The sequence below is a fragment of the Canis lupus genome, chromosome X, assembly GCF_048164855.1.
Source record: "Canis lupus baileyi chromosome X, mCanLup2.hap1, whole genome shotgun sequence".
Taxonomy (NCBI): domain Eukaryota; kingdom Metazoa; phylum Chordata; class Mammalia; order Carnivora; family Canidae; genus Canis; species Canis lupus.
In genome coordinates, this window is record NC_132876.1 from 58,222,957 (window position 1) to 58,240,264 (window position 17,308).

The 17,308-nt window shown below is 40.8% G+C and overlaps 1 pseudogene; it reads left to right on the forward strand.

Annotated features, from left to right (window-relative positions):
* On the forward strand, positions 1-17,098 carry LOC140628480 (neuromodulin pseudogene; annotated as a pseudogene).
* Positions 17,099-17,308: the final 210 nt, after the last annotated feature.

The window sequence follows — 17,308 nt, forward strand, 5'->3', positions numbered from 1 at the left end:
ATGGTCTTCTGGGGGGAGGGGCCTGCTGTGCTGATTCTCTGGTGTGTGCACCTGGCAGAGCTGCCCAGCCCCCTGCCAGGTGCACGGCTCATTGGGAACTATGTATCCTGTGAGACCCCTGCTCAGTCCCAGGTACAAGGTGACACCAGGAGGAACAGCCACAGTGGAGGCGGTGAGCTCTCCAACTCTGGAATCAGCTTCTGCTTTAACTACCGCATCTCCCAGTTGGCAGGGAACCTCGATGCTCTGGGGATGGGGGGTGCCGATCTGCACAGCTCGGGGCTGGCTGGCGGCCGGAGTGTCCTCACTATCCTGGGCCCTCTCAGCCTCCGCCTGTCCCAGGGGAAGTGCCGGATCTTGAACTGTGTCCCCCAATTTCCCTTGGCCCTGGGGCCTGCACCCCTGGAATCATGCTCCCAGGGCCGCACAGCCCCCTCCGTGTGCAGAGCAGCTGCCTCATCGGTCGCGCGAGCTGCTCCTGGGAACGCACTGGCCGCGGGCTCCAGCCCTTTAGGAAGCTTGGCCTGCAGTGTGTGGGGCGCTCTTTCCGGGGCGCAGGTCCCTGTTAGTGTCCCTGGGAGCCTGAGGGCATCCCCGCCCCTCCTGGGATCCTGCCCGAGCTCCCTGAGAGCGCCTTTCCATCTAGGAAGATTGGAAAAGCTCCTCCTTCTCTGGGACTGGGCTTCCTGTCCTGGGGGCACTCACCTGGTAGGCCTTAGTGGGCTCCTCTCGGGGCCCCTCCTCCTTGGATGCTTTTTTATTTCTTTATTTTTTTCCGTCTTCCTACCTTGATAGAACCCGAACTCTTCTCACTGTAGCATTCCAGCTGTTCTTTCTTTAAATCTCAGGCCAGGGGATCCCTGGGTGGCGCAGTGGTTTAGCGCCTGCCTTTGGCCCAGGGCGTGATCCTGTATTCCCGGGATAGAGTCCTGTGTTGGGCTCCCTGCATGGAGCCTGCTTCTCTCTCTCGATCTCTCTCTCTCTCTCTCTCTCTCTCTCTCTTTCTCTCTCTCTCATGAATAAATAAATAAATCTTTTTTAAAAAAAGAAATCCTTTAAAAAAATAAATCTCAAGCCAAATTCATAGTTTTTCAGGATGATTTGAAAGTTATTTAGGTAAGTTGGTGGGGACAGGTGACTTGGGGACCCTACTCTTCCACCATCTTGCCCCGCCTCTGATAAGTTCTTTATAGACTTTGGATACTAACCCTTTATTTGATAAGTAATTTGCAAATATTTTCTTTCATTCTTTAGGTTATCTTTTGGTTTTATCTATGCTTTCCTTTGCTGTGCAAAAGCTTTTTATCTTGATGAAGGCCCAATAGTTCAATTTTGCCTTTGTTTCCCTTGCCTTTGGAGACCTTTATAGCAAGAAATAGCTGCAGGAGGTCAAAGAGGTTGTTGCCCGTGTTTTTCTCTAAGTGTTTGATGGATTCGGGTCTCGCATTTAGGTCTTTCATTCATTTTGAGTATATTTTTGTGTATGATGTAAGAAAATGGTCCAGTTTCATTCTTCTGCATGTGGTTGTCCAATTTTCTCAACACCATTTGTTGAAGAGGTTGTTCTTTTTTCCATTGATATTCTTTACTGCTTTATCAAAGATTAGTTGACCATAGAGTTGAGGGCCCATTTCTGGGTTCTCTATTCTGTTCCATTGATCTATATGTGTCTTTTTTTGTGCCAGTGCGATGCTCTCTTGATGATTACCACTTTGTAATACAGCTTGAAGTCCAGGATTGTGATGCTGCCAGCTTTGGTATTCTTTTTCAAATTTCCTTTGCCTATTCATAATGTTTTCTAGTTCCATACAAATTTTAGAATTATTTGTCCCAGCTCTGTGAAAAAAAATGTTGATGGTATTTTGATAAGGATTGCACTGAATATATGTATTACTCTGACATTTTATCAGCATTTGTTCTTCCAATCCATGAGTATGAACATTTCTCCATTTTTTTGTGTGTCTTTCTCAATTACTTTCATGAGTGTTGTATAATTTTCTGAGTACAGATACTTTGCCTCTTTGGTTAGGTTTATTCCTAGTTATCTTACAAATTTTGATGCAATTGTAAATGGGATTTATTCTTTAATCTCTATTTCTTCTGTCTCATTGTTATAGTATAGAAATGCGACTGAGTTCTGTGCATTGATTTTGTATCCTGCCACATTGCTGAATTCCTGTATGACTTCTAGCTAATTTGGGGTGGAATCTTTGGGTTTTTCACTTTTTTAAAGATTTTATTTATTTGTTCATGAGAGACACACAGAGAGAGGCAGAGACACAGGCCGAGGGAGAAGCGGGCTCCTTGCAAGGAGCCTGATGTGGGACTCGATCCCGGATCATGCCCTGGGCCAAAGGCAGACACTCAACCGTTGAGCTACCCAGGCATCCCTTTAGGTTTTTCACATAGTGTGTCATGTTATCTGTGAGGAGTGAGAGTTTGACTTCTTTCCAATTTAGATTACTTCTTTTCTTTTTTTTCTGATTAAGTCTTTTTTTTTCTTGTTTGATAATCTTTTTTTCCTTTTATAATTTATTTTTTTGTATATCTTTTATTGGAGTTCGATTTGCCAACATATAGTATAACACCCAGTGCTCAACCCATCAAGTGCCCCCCTCAGTGTTGTCTGACTGCTGAGGCTAGGACTTCTAGTACTATGTTGAACAACAGTGGTGAGATTCTGCAATCACAGTTGGCAGCTTGAAGAACTGGAGACTTGGAAATGCACTGACAGGCTTAGAACACACAGGGACATCCCTGTTGTATTTCTGACCTTAGGGGAAAAGTTCTCAGTTTTTCCCCATTGAGAATGATATTTGCTGTCGGCTTTTTGTATATGGGTTTTATGATATTGAGGTATGTTCTCTCTGTTGCTACAATGTGAAGAGTTTTAATCAAGAAAGGATGCTGTACTTTGCCAAATGTTTGTCCTGTATCTATTGAGAAGATCATATGGTTCCTGACCTTCTTTTATTAATGCAGTGTATCATACTGATTGATTTGAAGATGTTGAACCATGCTTGTAGACAAGGAATAAACTCCATTATTCATGATGAATAATCCTTTTAATGTACTGTTGGATCCTATTGGCTAGTATCTTGGTGAGAGTTTTGGCATCTATGTTCATCACGGATACTGGTTTATAATTCTCCTTTTTGGTGGGATCTTTGTCTGGTTTGGGAATTCAGGTGATGCTGGCCTCATAAGAAGAGTTTGGATGATGTCCTTCCATTTCTGTTTTTTGAAACAGCTTCAGAAGGTAAGTATTATTGTTCTTTCAATGTTTGGTACAATTCCCCTGAGAAGTCATACAGTCATGGATTCTTGTTTGCTGGGATTTTCTGATTACTGCTTCAATTTGCTTTCTGATTATGAATCTGTTCAGGTTTTCAGTTTCTTCCTGTTTCAGTTTTGGTAGTTTATATGTTTCCAGGAATGCTTCCATTTCTTCTAGATTACCTAATTTGTTTCCACATTGTTGCTCATAATATGTTCTTTTTTAAAAGAAGGATTTTATTTATTTATTTGAGAGAGAAAGAGGGAGAGTGCAAGCATGAGTGGGGAGGGAATGAGAAGCAGGCTCCCCACTAAGCAAAAAGCTCAATTTGGGGCTTGATCCCAGATCCCAAGACCATAACCTGAGCTGAACGCTGATGCATAACTGAGTGAGCCACGCAGGTGCCCTGCTAAAAACATGTTCTTATAATTGTTTGTACTTCTTCAGTGTTGATTGTGATCTCTCCTCTTTCATTCATGATTTTATTAATTTGAGTGCTTTCTCTTTTCTTTTTGATAAGTCTGCCCAGGAGATTATCAGTCTTATTCTTTCAAAGAACTAGTTCCTAGTTTCTTTGTTCTGTTCTACTTTTCTTTGGGTTTCTATTTCATTGATTTCACTCTAATATTTATTAATTCTCTTCTCCTGCTGGGTTTATGCTTTATGTGCTCTTTTTTCTCCAGCTGCTTTAGGTGTAAGGTTAGGTTGTGTATTTGAGACCTTTCTTATTTCTTTTTTTTAAGATTTTATTTATTTATTCATGAGAGCGAGCAAGAGAGAGGCAGAAACACAGGCAGAGGGAGGAGCAGGCTCCCCACAAGGATCCCAATGCAGGGCTTGATCTGGGACCCTGGGATTATGCCCTGAGCCAAAGGCAGATGCTCAACCGCTGAGGTGCCCAGGCATCCTGAGGCCTTTCTTATTTCTTGAGAATAGTTGACATTGTTCTATACTTCCCTCTTAGGATTGCCTTTGCTGCATTACAAAGGTTTTGAACTGTTAGTTGTGTCTTCATTTTCATTTTTTCCATGAATTTTTAAAATTATTCTTTAATTTCCTGATTGGTTCATTTATTCTATAGTAGGATGAGCTTTAACCTCCAAGTATTTGAGTTCCTTTCAAATTTCCTCTTGTGATTGAGTTCAAGGTTCAAAGCATTGAAGTCTGAAAATATGCAGTGGATAATCCCAATCTTTTGGTACTGGTGGAGACCTGATTTGTGACCCAGTATGTGATTTATTCTGGAGGATGTTCCATGTGCACTTGAGAAGAATGTTTATTCTGTTACTTTAGGATGAAATGCTCTGTATATACCTTTGAAATCCATCTGGTTCAGTGTGTCATTCAAAGCCCATGTTGCCTTGTTGATCTTTTGTGTAGATGAGTTGACCACTGCAGTGGGCAGGGTGTTAAAGTTCCCTATTATTTTTATATTATTATTAATGTATTTCTTTAATTTTGTTATACATTGGTTCATATAATTGGTGCTTCCATGTTAGGGGCATAAATTTTTTTTGTATATTTTTTATTGGAATTCAATTTGCCAACAATAAATATTTACAATTGTTAGATCTTCTTGTTGGATAGACCCATTAATTATGATATAGTGACCTTCTTTATTTCTTATTAGTCTTTGGTTTAAAATCTAGTTTGTTTGATATAAGGATTACTACCCCAGCTTTCTTTGATGCCCGTTAGCATGATAAATGGTTCTCCACCTCCTCACTGTCAATCTGGAGGTGCCTTTGGGTCTAACTTGAGTCTCTTGTAAAGAACATATGGATAAGTCTTAGTTTTTTATCCATTCTGATTCCTTGTGTCTTTTTATTGGATCATTTTGCCCATTTACATTCAGAGTACCTATGGAAAGATATGCATTTAGTGCCATTGTATTTCCTATAAAGTCACTGTTTCTGTATATTGTCTTTCCTTTCCTTGTTCCTTTCTGGTCTATGTTACTTTTGGGCATTCTCTTCTCTTTGAGGATCCCCTTTAATATTTCTTGTAGGACTGGTTTAGTGATCACAAATTCTTTTAGTTTATGTTTGTCCTGGAAACTCTTTATATTTCCTTCTATTCTGAATATCAGTCTTGTTGTATAAAGTATTCTTGGCTGCATGATTTTCTCATTTAGTACCCTGAATATATCATGCTTGTCCTTTGTGGCCTGCCAGGTCTCTGTGGATAGATGTGCTGCCTGCCTTATGTTTCTACCTCTGTGGATTATGGACCTCTTGTCCTGAGATGCTTTTAGGATTTTCTCTTTGTCTCTAAGTTTTGCAAGCTTCACTCTTATATGTTGGTGTATTGACCTATTTTTATTGATTTTGAGGGGGGTTCTCTGTTTCTTCTGGAGTTGAATATTGCAGCATTTTTTTACAGCAGCCAAATTATGGAAGCAGCCTGAATCTCAATTGTTAGAGAAATGGATAAAAAATGAGAGGTATATATCTATAGACAAATAGATACGGTTAAGAGTCCAGTTATTATCATGTGCACTGAGTAATGTTTTGAATCATTAAATTGTACATCTGAAACTAATATAACACTATATGTTAACTGTAATGTAATTAATATTGAAAAACTTGATACAAATATAAATAAAATACAAAGAACCATTTAAAACTAGTATAATAGAGCCTTAATCTCCTTTAAAAATTCATTTAAAAATCTCCTTTAAAAATACACTTTGCTATTATATGTTTAAATTATTCCTAGCCAGAAGCGTCAAATCTAATGAAATTTAGTGGTTGGTTTTTAAAATTTTTTATGTTCAGAAACACTTTTATGTTTTTTCTAAAGTTTTTATTTAAATTCCAGTCAAGAGGGACACCTGGGTGGCTCAGTGGTTGAGCGCCTGCCTTCAGCCCAGGGCGTGATCCTGGAGTTCCAGGATCGAATCTCACATCGGGCTCCCTGCATGGAGCCTGCTTCTCTCTCTGCCTGTGTCTCTGCCTCTCTCTCTATGTCTCTCATGAAAAAAAATAGATAAAATCTTTAAAAATAAATAAGTAAAAAATAAATAAAATAAAAAAACAAAAATAAATAAATAAATAAATTCCAGTTAACATACAGCGTAATATTAGTTTCAGGTATACAATATGGTTACTCAACACTTCCATACAAAACGGGTTGCTTGTCACAACAAGTGCACTCCTTAATCCCCATCACCTATTTAACCAGTCCCCTCATCCACCTCCCCTCTGGTAACCATTAGTTTGTTCTCTATAGTTAAGAGTCTGTTTCTTTGTTTGCCTCTCTCTCTCTTTTCTTCTATATGCTTGTTTGTTTTGTTTCCACATATGAGTGAAATCATATGATATTTGTCTTTCTCTGACTGTGTATCAGATCTAGCAATTTTTGTGTTGGAGTCTTTCAGGTTTTCTAAATAGAATATCATGCCTCTGCAAATAGTGAAAGTTTCACTTTGTCTTTGCCAATTTGTATAACTTTCATTTTTTTGTGTTCTCTGATTGCTGTGGCTAGGACTTCTAGTACTATGTTAAACAATGGTGGTGAAAGTGAATATCCTTGTCTTATTACTGTCTGAAGAAGAAAAGCTCTGATTTCCCCATTGAGCATGATATTAGCTGTGTATTTTTCACATATCATGTTTATGATGTTGAGGTATGTTCACTTTAACCCTACATTGTTGAGAGTTTTTAATCATGAATGGATGGTGTACTTTGTCAAATGCTTTTTCTACATCTATTGAAAAGATCACGTTTCTTTTTTTAAAGATTTTATTTATTTAGTCATGAGAGACATAGAGAGAGAGGCCAGAGATACAGGCAGAGAGAGAAGCAGGCTCCATGCAGGGATCCCAACGTGGGACTCGATCCCATGACTCCGGGATCATGCCCTGGGCCAAAGGCAGGTGCTAAACCGCTGAGCCATCCAGGGATCCCTTGAAAAGATCATGTTTCTTATCCTTTCTTTAATTTATGTAGTGTGTCACATTGATTGATTTGTGAATACTGAACCACTTGCAGCCCAGGAATAAATCCCACTTGAATGTGGTGACTGATTCTTTTAATGTACTGTTGGATTCATTTTGCTTGTATTTTATTGAGAATTTTTGCATCCATGGTCATCAGGGATATTGGCCTATAGTTCTCTTTTTCTGTAGTGTCTTTATCTGGATTTGGTATCAGGGTAATGCTAGCCTCATAGAATAAATTTTGAAGTTTTCTTTCTGTTTCTCCTTTTTGGAAGAGTTTAAGAAGAGTACATATTAACTCCTCTTTACATGTTTGCTAGAATTCACCTGTGAAGAGATCTGGCCCTGGAGTGTTGTTTATTGGGAGATATAATGACTGATTCCATTTCTTTGCTGGCTATTAATCTGATCAAGTTTTCTATTTCTTCCTGTTTCACTTTTGGTAGTTTATGTGTGTCTGGGAATTTACCCATGTTTTCCAGGTTTTCCAATTCATTGGCATATTGTTTTTCATAATAATCTTTTATAATTGTATTTTTCTGGTGTTGGTTATTTCTCCTCTCTCACTTTTCACTATGAACTTGAATCTTTCTCTTTGATAAATCTAGCTAGGATTTTATTGATTTTATTAATTTTTTTCAATGAACCCGCTCCTGGTTTCATTGATCTGTTCTCCTGTTTGGGAGGTTTTGTTTTGTTTTTAAGTGTCTATATAATTTATTTCTGTTCTAAACTTTATTATTTCCCTACTTCTGCTCACTTTAGGCTTCATTTTCTATTCTTTTTCTAGCTCCTTCTTTGTATAAGGTTTGGTTTATTTATTTGAGATATTTCTTGCTTCTTGAGGTAGGTCTGAATTACTATATACTTCCTTCCTAGGACTGCTTTTGCTGCATCCAAGAGTCATTGGACCATAATGTTTTCATTTTCATTTGTTTCCATGTATTTTTTTATTTCTTCTTTAATTTCCTGGTTGACCTATTCATTCTTTAGTAGCATGTTCTTTAACCTCCATATATTTGTGATCTTTCTAAATATTTTCTTGCGATTGACTGTAAGTTTCATAGCATTGTGGTCAGAATATATCCATGGTATGGTCTCAGTTGTTTTGTACTTTTTGAGGCCTGATTTTTGACCTACTATGTGATTTATTCTGGATAATGTCCCAACTGCACCTGAAAAGAAAGTGTAGGGCAGCCCCGGTGGCTCAGCAGTTTAGCACCACCTGCAGCCAAGGGTGTGATCCTGGAGACTCTGGATCCAGTCCCACATCAGGATCCCTGCATGGAGCCTGCTTCTCCCTCTGCCTGTGTCTCTGCTTCTCTCTCTCTCCTCTCTGTGTATTCTCATGAATGAATAAATAAATAAAATCTTTAAAAAAGAAAAGAAAAGAAAGTGTATTCTGCTGCTTTAGGATGAAATGTTCTGAATATATCTGTTAAGTTCATCTGGTCCAGTGTGTCATTCAAAACCATTTTTTCCTTGTTGACTTTCTGCCTAGATGATCTGTTCATTGATGTAATTGGGGTGTTGAAGTCCCCTATTCTTATATTATCTACAATGAATTCCTTTATTTTTATTATTGTTTTACATATGTTGGTGCTTCAAAGTTGGGTGCAAAAATATTTACAATTGTTAGATCTTCCTGTTGTATAGACCCCTTTATTATGATATAGTGCCATTCTTCATCCCTTGCTAGTCTTTGGTCTAAAAATCTATTTTGTTGGAGGAGGGGCAAGATGGCTGAAGAATAGGGTCCCCAAATCACCTGTCTCCACCAAATTACCTAGATAACCTTCAACTCATCCTGAAAATCTACGAATTCGGCCTGAGATTTAAAGAGAGACCAGCTGGAACACTACAGTGAGAAGAGTTCGCACTTCTATCAAGATAGGAAGGCGGGAAAAAAGAAATAAAGAAACAAAAGGCATCCAAGGGGGAGGAGCCCCGCGAGGAGCCGGGCTAAGGCCGGGGCGAGTGCGCCCAGAACAGGAGAGCCCCGTCCCGGAGAAGCAGGAGCTGCACCAACCTTCCCGGGCAGAAAGGGGCTCACAGGGAGTTAGAGCAGGACCCCAGGAGGGCGGGGATGCCCTCGGGCTCCCTGGGACACTAACAGACACCTGCGCACCCAGGAGAGTGCCCCATACCCTGCGGCCGAGCTCCCTAAAGGGCTGCCGCGCGCCCCGTGGGACCCGGAGCAGCTCGGAGGAGCTCGGGCGGCGGTTCCACGGAGAGGGGGCTGCCCGGCCGGGAGCCCGAATCCAACAGCGCAGGCCCCGGAGCACAGGGCGCCGGGGACACAGCCTGGGATCCGACCTCCCCCCGGACAGGCAGAGGCTGGGAGGGCCCAGGACAGCAAGGACGCTCCTGCCCCGAGCTGAGCAGAGCAGCGGCCCCGCCCGGAGCCTCCAGGCCCTGCAGGCGGAGAGCTCCAGAGTTCCTGTGGGGGCTGCTCCAGATTTCCAGAGCTGACACCGCCACCGTGGTTGTTCTTTCTGGGGCCTCACGGGGTAAACAACCCCCACTGAGCCCTGCACCAGGCAGGGGGCAGAGCACCTACCCCAAGTGCTAACACCTGAAAATCAGCACAACAGGCCCCTCCCCCAGAAGACCAGCTAGATGGACAAGTTCCAGGGGAAGTCAATGGACTTAAAATATACAGAATCAGGAATCCCTGGGAGGCGCAGTGGTTTGGCGCCTGCCTTTGGCCCAGGGCGCGATCCTGGGGACCTGGGGTCAAGTCCCACGTAGGGGTCCCAGTGCATGGAGCCTGTTTCTCCCTCTGCCTGTGTCTCTGTCTCTCTCTCTCTCTCTCACTGTGTGCCTATCATAAATAAAATAAACAAAAATATACAGAATCAGAAGATACTCCCCCATGGTGGTTTTTTTTTTTTGATGACTTTGCTTCCCCCACCCTTTTTTCCCTTTCATTCTTTTTCTTTCTCTTTCTGTTTTTCTTCTCTTTTTTCTTTTTTTCTTCCTTTATTCTTTTTTCTTTTTCTCTTTTCTTCCCTTCTTTCTCTTTTTCTCCTTTTCTCAATAAAGCTTGTTTTTAGCCATTCTGCACTGAGCAAAATGACTAGAAGGAAAACCTCACCTCAAAAGAAAGAATCAGAAACAGTCCTCTCTCCCATAGAGTTACAAAATCTGGATTACAATTCAATGTCAGAAAGCCAATTCAGAAGCACTATCATACAGCTACTGGTGGCTCTAGAAAAAAGCATAAAGGACTCAAGAGACTTCATGACTGCAGAACTTAGATCCAATCAGGCAGAAATTACAAATCAATTGAATGAGATGCAATCCAAACTAGAAGTCCTAACGACAAGGGTTAATGAGGTGGAAGAACGAATGAGTGACATAGAAGACAAGTTGATGGCAAAGAGGGAAACTGAGGAAAAAAGAGACAGACAATTAAAAGACCATGAGGTTAGATTAAGGGAAATTAACGACAGCCTGAAGAAGAAAAATCTACGTTTAAATGGGGTTCCCGAGGGCCCCGAAAGGGACAGAGGGCCAGAATATGTATTTGAACAAATCATAGCTGAAAACTTTCCTCATCTGGGAAGGGAAACAGGCAAACAGATCCAGGAAATAGAGAGATCCCCCCCTAAAATCAATAAAAACCATTCAACACCTCGACATTTAATAGTGAAGCTTGCAAATTCCAAAGATAAAGAGAAGATTCTTAAAGCAGCAAGAGACAAGAAATCCCTGATTTTATGGGGAGGAGTATTAGAGTAACAGCAGACCTCTCCACAGAGACCTGGCAGGCCAGAAAGGGCTGGCAGGATATATTAAGGGTCCTAAATGAGAAAAACATGCAACCAAGAATACTTTATCCAGCAAGGCTCTCATTCAAAATGAAAGGAGAGATAAAGAGCTTCCAAGACAGGCAGGAACTGAAAGAATATGTGACCTCCAAACCAGCTCTGCTAGAAATTTTAAGGGGGACTCTTAAAATTCCCCTTTAAGAAGAAATTCAGTGGAACAATCCACAAAAACAAGGACTGAATAGATATCATGATGACACTGAACTCATATCTGTCAATAGTAACTCTGAACGTGAATGGGCTTAATGACCCCATCAAAAGGCGCAGGGTTTCAGACTGGATAAAAAAGCAGGACCCATCTATTTGCTGTCTACAAGAGACTCATTTTAGACAGAAGGACACCTACAGCCTGAAAATAAAAGGTTGGAGAAACATTTACCATACAAATGGTCCTCAAAAGAAAGCAGGGGTAGCCATCCTTATATCAGATAAACTAAAATTTACCCCGAAGACTGTAGTGAGAGATGAAGAGGGACACTATCTCATACTTAAAGGATGTATCCAACAAGAGGACTTAACATTCCTCAATATATATGCCCCGAATGTGGGAACTGCCAAATATTTAAACCAATTAATAACCAAAGTGAAGACATACTTAGATAATAATACACTTATACTTGGTGACTTCAATCTAGCTCTTTCTACCCTCGATAGGTCTTCTAAGCACATCTCCAACGAAACGAGAGCTTTAAATGATACACTGGACCTGATGGATTTCACAGATATCTACAGAACTTTACATCCAAATTCAACTGAATACATATTCTTCTCAAGTGCACATGGAACTTTCTCCAGAATAGACCACATACTGGGTCACAAATCGAGTCTGAACCAATACCAAAAGATTGGGATCTTCCCCTGCATATTCTCAGACCACAATGCCTTGAAATTAGAACTAAATCACAAGAAGCATGGAAGGACCTCAAACAGGTGGAGGTTAAGGACCATCCTGCTAAAAGATGAAAGGGTCAACCAGGAAATTAAGGAAGAATTAAAAAGATTCATGGAAACTAATGAGAATGAAGATACAACCATTCAAAATCTTTGGGATGCAGCAAAAGCAGTCCTAAGGGGGAAATACATCGCAATACAAGCATCCATTCAAAAACTGGAAAGAACTCAAATACAAAAGCTAACCTTACACATAAAGGAGCTAGAGAATAAACAGCAGATTGACCCCACGCCCAGCAGAAGAAGAGAGTTAATTAAAATTCGAGCAGAACTCAACGAAATCGAGACCAGAAGAACGGTGGAACAGATCAACAGAACCAGGAGTTGGTTCTTTGAAAGAATTAATAAGATAGATAAACCATTAGCCAGCCTTATTAAAAAGAAGAGAGAGAAGACTCAAATTAATAAAATCATGAATGAGAAAGGAGAGATCACTACCAACACCAAGGAAATACAAACGATTTTAAAAACATATTATGAACAGCTATACGCCAATAAAGTAGGCAATCTAGAAGAAATGGACACATTTCTGGAAAACCACAAACTACCAAAACTGGAACCGGAAGAAATAGAAAACCTGAACAGGCCAATAACCAAGGAGGAAATTGAAGCAGTCATCAAAAACCTCCCAAGACACAAGAGTCCAGGGCCAGATGGCTTCCCAGGGGAATTGTATCAAACGTTTAAAGAAGAAATCATACCTATTCTCCTAAAGCTGTTTGGAAAGATAGAAAGAGATGGAGTACTTCCAAATTCATTCTATGAGGCCAGCATCACCTTAATTCCAAAACCAGACAAAGACCCCACCAAAAAGGAAAATTATAGACCAATATCCCTGATGAACTAGGATGCAAAAATTCTCAACAAGATACAAGCCAATAGGATCCAACAGCACATTAAGAATATTATTCATCCTCAGGCTGTCGTTTATTTCCCTTAATCTATCTTCATGGTGGTTTAATTGTTTGTCTCTTTTTTCCTCAGTTTCCCTCTTTGCTATCAACTTGTCTTCTATGTCACTCACTCATTCTTCCACCTCGTTAACCCTCGTCGTTAGGACTTCTAGTTTGGATTGCATCTCATTCAATTGATTTTTAATTTCTGCCTGATTAGCTCTAAATTCTGCAGTCATGAAGTCTCTTGAGTCCTTTATGCTTTTTTCTAGAGCCACCAGTAGCTGTGTAATAGTGCTTCTGAATTGGCTTTCTGACATTGAATTGTAATCCAGATTTTGTAACTCTGTGGGAGAGAGGACTGTTTCTGAAAATATACCTGCCCTACGACCCAGCAATTGCACTGTTGGGGATTTACCCCAAAGATACAAATGCAATGAAACGCCGGGACACCTGCACCCCGATGTTTATAGCAGCAATGGCCACGATAGCCAAACTGTGGAAGGAGCCTCGGTGTCCAATGAAAGATGAATGGATAAAGAAGATGTGGTTTATGTATACAATGGAATATTACTCAGCTATTAGAAATGACAAATACCCACCATTTGCTTCAATGTGGAGGGAACTGGAGGGTATTATGCTGAGTGAAGTAAGTCAGTCGGAGAAGGACAAACATTATATGTTCTCATTCATTTGGGGAATATAAATAATAGTGAAAGGGAATATAAGGGAAGGGAGAAGAAATGTGTGGGAAATATCAGAAAGGGAGACAGAATGTAAAGACTGCTAACTCTGGGAAACGAACTAGGGGTGATAGAAGGGGAGGAGGGTGGGGGGTGGGAGCGAATGGGTTACGGGCACTGGGGGTTATTCTGTATGTTAGTTAATTGAACACCAATAAAAAATAAATTAAAAAAAAAAGAAAATTATTCACCACGACCAAGTAGGATTTATCCCCAGATCACAAGGCTGGTTCAACACTGGTAAAACAATCAATGTGATTCATCATATCAGCAATAGAAAAACCAAGAACCATATGATCCTCTCATTAGATCCAGAGAAAGCATTTGACAAAATACAGCATCCATTCCTGATCAAAATGCTTCAGAGTGTAGGGATAGAGGGAACTTTTCTTGACATCTTAAAAGCCATCTACGAAAAGCCCACAGCAAATATCATTCTCAATGGGGAAGCACTGGGAGCCTTTCCCCTAAGATCAGGAATAAGACAGGGTTGTCCACTCTCACCACTGCTATTCAACATAGTACTGGAAGTCCTAGCCTCAGCAATCAGACAACAAAAAGACATTAAAGGCATTCAAATTGGCAAAGAAGAAGTCAAACACTCCCTCTTCGCCAATGACATGATACTCTACGTAGAAAACCCAAAAGTCTCTACCCCAAGATTGCTAGAACTCATACAGCAATTTGGTAGCGTGGCAGGATACAAAATCAATGCCCAGGAATCAATGGCATTTCTATACACTAACAATGAGGCTGAGGAAAGAGAAATTAAGGAGTCAATCCCATTTACAATTGCACCCAAAAGCATAAGATACCTAGGAATAAACCTTACCAAAGAGGTAAAGGATCTATACCCTAAAAACTATAGAACACTTCTGAAAGAAATTGAGGAAGACACAAAGAGATGGAAAAATATTCCATGCTCATGGATTGGCAGAATTAATATTGTGAAAATGTCAATGTTACCCAGGGCAATTTACACGTTTAATGCAATCCCTATCAAAATACCATGGACTTTCTTCAGAGAGTTAGAAAAAATTATTTTAAGATTTGTGTGGAATCAGAAAAGACCCGAATAGCCAGGGGAGTTTTAAAAAAGAAAACCATATCTGGGGGCATCACAATGCCAGATTTCAGGTTGTACTACAATGCTGTGGTCATCAATACAGTGTGGTACTGGCTCAAAAACAGACACATAGATCAATGGAACAGAATAGAGAACCCAGAAGTGGACCCTGAACTTTATGGTCAACTAGTATTCGATAAAGGAGGAAAGACTATCCATTGGAAGAAAGACAGTCTGTTCAATAAATGGTGCTGGGAAAATTGGACATCCACATGCAGAAGAATGAAACTAGACCACTCTCTTCCACCATACACAAAGATAAATTCAAAATGGATGAAAGATCTAAATGGGAGACAAGATTCCATCAAAATCCTAGAGGAGAACATAGGCAACACCCTTTCTGAACTTGGCCACAGTAACTTCTTGCAAGATACATCCACGAAGGCAAAAGAAACAAAAGCAAAAATGAACTATGGGGACTTCATCAAGATATAAGAAGCTTTTGCACAGCAAAGGATACAGTCAACAAAACTAAAAGACAACCCACAGAATGGGAGAAGATATTTGCAAGTGACATATCAGATAAAGGGCTAGTGTCCAAGATCTATAAAGAACTTATTAAACTCAACACCAAAGAAACAAACAATCCAATCATGAAATGGGCAAAAGACATGAACAGAAATCTCACAGAGGAAGACATAGACATGGCCAACATGCATATGAGAAAATGCTCCGCATCACTTGCCATCAAGGAAATACAAATCAAAACCACAATGAGATACCACCTCACACCCGTGAGAATGGGGAAAATTAACAAAGCAGGAAACCACAAATGTTGGAGAGGATGCAGAGAAAAGGGAACCCTCTTGCAGTGTTGGTGGGAATGTGAACTGGTGCAGCCACTCTGGAAAACTGTGTGGAGGTTCCTCAAAGAGTTAAAAATAGACCTTCCCTACGACCCAGCAATTGCACTGTTGGGGATTTACCCCAAAAATTCAGATGCAATGAAACGCCGGGACACCTGCACCCCAATGTTTATAGCAGCAATGTCCACGATAGCCAAACTGTGGAAGGAGCCTCGGTGTCCATCGAAAGATGAATGGATAAAGAAGATGTGGTTTATGTATAGAATGGAATATTACTCAGCCATTAGAAACAACAAATACTCGTCATTTGTTTCAACGTGGATGGAACTGGAGGGTATTATGCTGAGTGAAGTAAGTCAATCGGAGAAGGACAAACAGTGTATGTTCTCATTCATTTGGTGAATATAAATAATAGTGAAAGGGAATATAAGGGAAGGGAGAAGAAATGTGTGGGAAATATCAGAAAGGGAGACAGAACATAAAGACTCCTAACTCTGGGAAACGAACTAAGGGTGGTGGAAGGGGAGGAGGGCTGGGGGTGGGGGTGAGTGGGTGACGGGCACTGAGGGGGATACTCGACGGGATGAGCACTGGGTGTTATTCTGTATGTTGGTAAATTGAACACCAATAAAAATTATTTTATTAAAAAATAAAATAAAATAAAATCTATTTTGTCTGATATAAGTATCACTACTCAGGCTTTATTTTCATGTTCATTTGCATAATAAATATTTCTCCATCCCCTCACTTTCAATCTGCAGTGATCTTTAGGTCTAAAATAAATCTGTTGATGGAGAGAAGGTGGGCAGAAGCCAAAGGATGATACAACTGTGTTGTGCTGTATGAGAAGAACCAAACTGGTAAAAAAAAAAAAAAATCATGAGAACCAAAAGATCGAACAAGCTGACATCAAACCAGAAGATAAAGCTCATAAGGCCTCGGCCAAAATTCAGGCTAACTTCCATGGACACATAATAAGGAAAAAGCTCAAAGGAGAGAAGAAGGGTGATGCCCAAGCTGCTGATTCAGAGGCGAACAGAAGGATGAAGCCCCTATTCCTGATGGCATGGAGAAGGAGGGAGAATGTCCTACTCCCACAGATGCAGCCCCTACCTCCAGCCCCAAGCCTGAGGAAACTGGCTTCCGAGGAGAAGGGGGGGAGAGTTCCCCTGATGCTGCCAAAGAGCAGGCAGTCCTCCAGGCTCTGTCCCCTCAGAGGAGGAGCCCAGCTCTGCTGAGACAGAAAGTGCCACTAAAGCTTCCACTAACAACTCGTGGTCCTCTGAAGACACCCCAGCCACGGAGGTGCTTAAACAAACCAATGTGCCTGCTGCTCTCATTGTTGCTGCCACTACCCCACTGCAGAAGATGCTGCTGATAAGGCAACAGCCCAGCCTCCAGTGGATGCTGTGGAGAGCAGCCAAGCTGAGGAAAAGGTAGAAGCTGTAGGTGAAATTAAACTTAAGGAAAGTGCCTGGCAGGATGAAGGTAAAGGAGAAGAACATGAGATGGAATAAGAACATGCCTGATCTTAAAGAAATGGCTTTCCATGTCCCTCCCCTCCCCTCTCCTGAATCCTGTCTCTCCCCACCCTCTTCTCAACTCCACTCTGAAATTTCCCTTCCTGTCTTGCTCACATTCATGAGTCTGTCCTCTCCTACCCACTACCTCACTTTCTGTCAGTGTGGCAATTTTTTTTTAAAAGCAGTAGAGATCCCAAGTCACACAGTGTGGTTTAA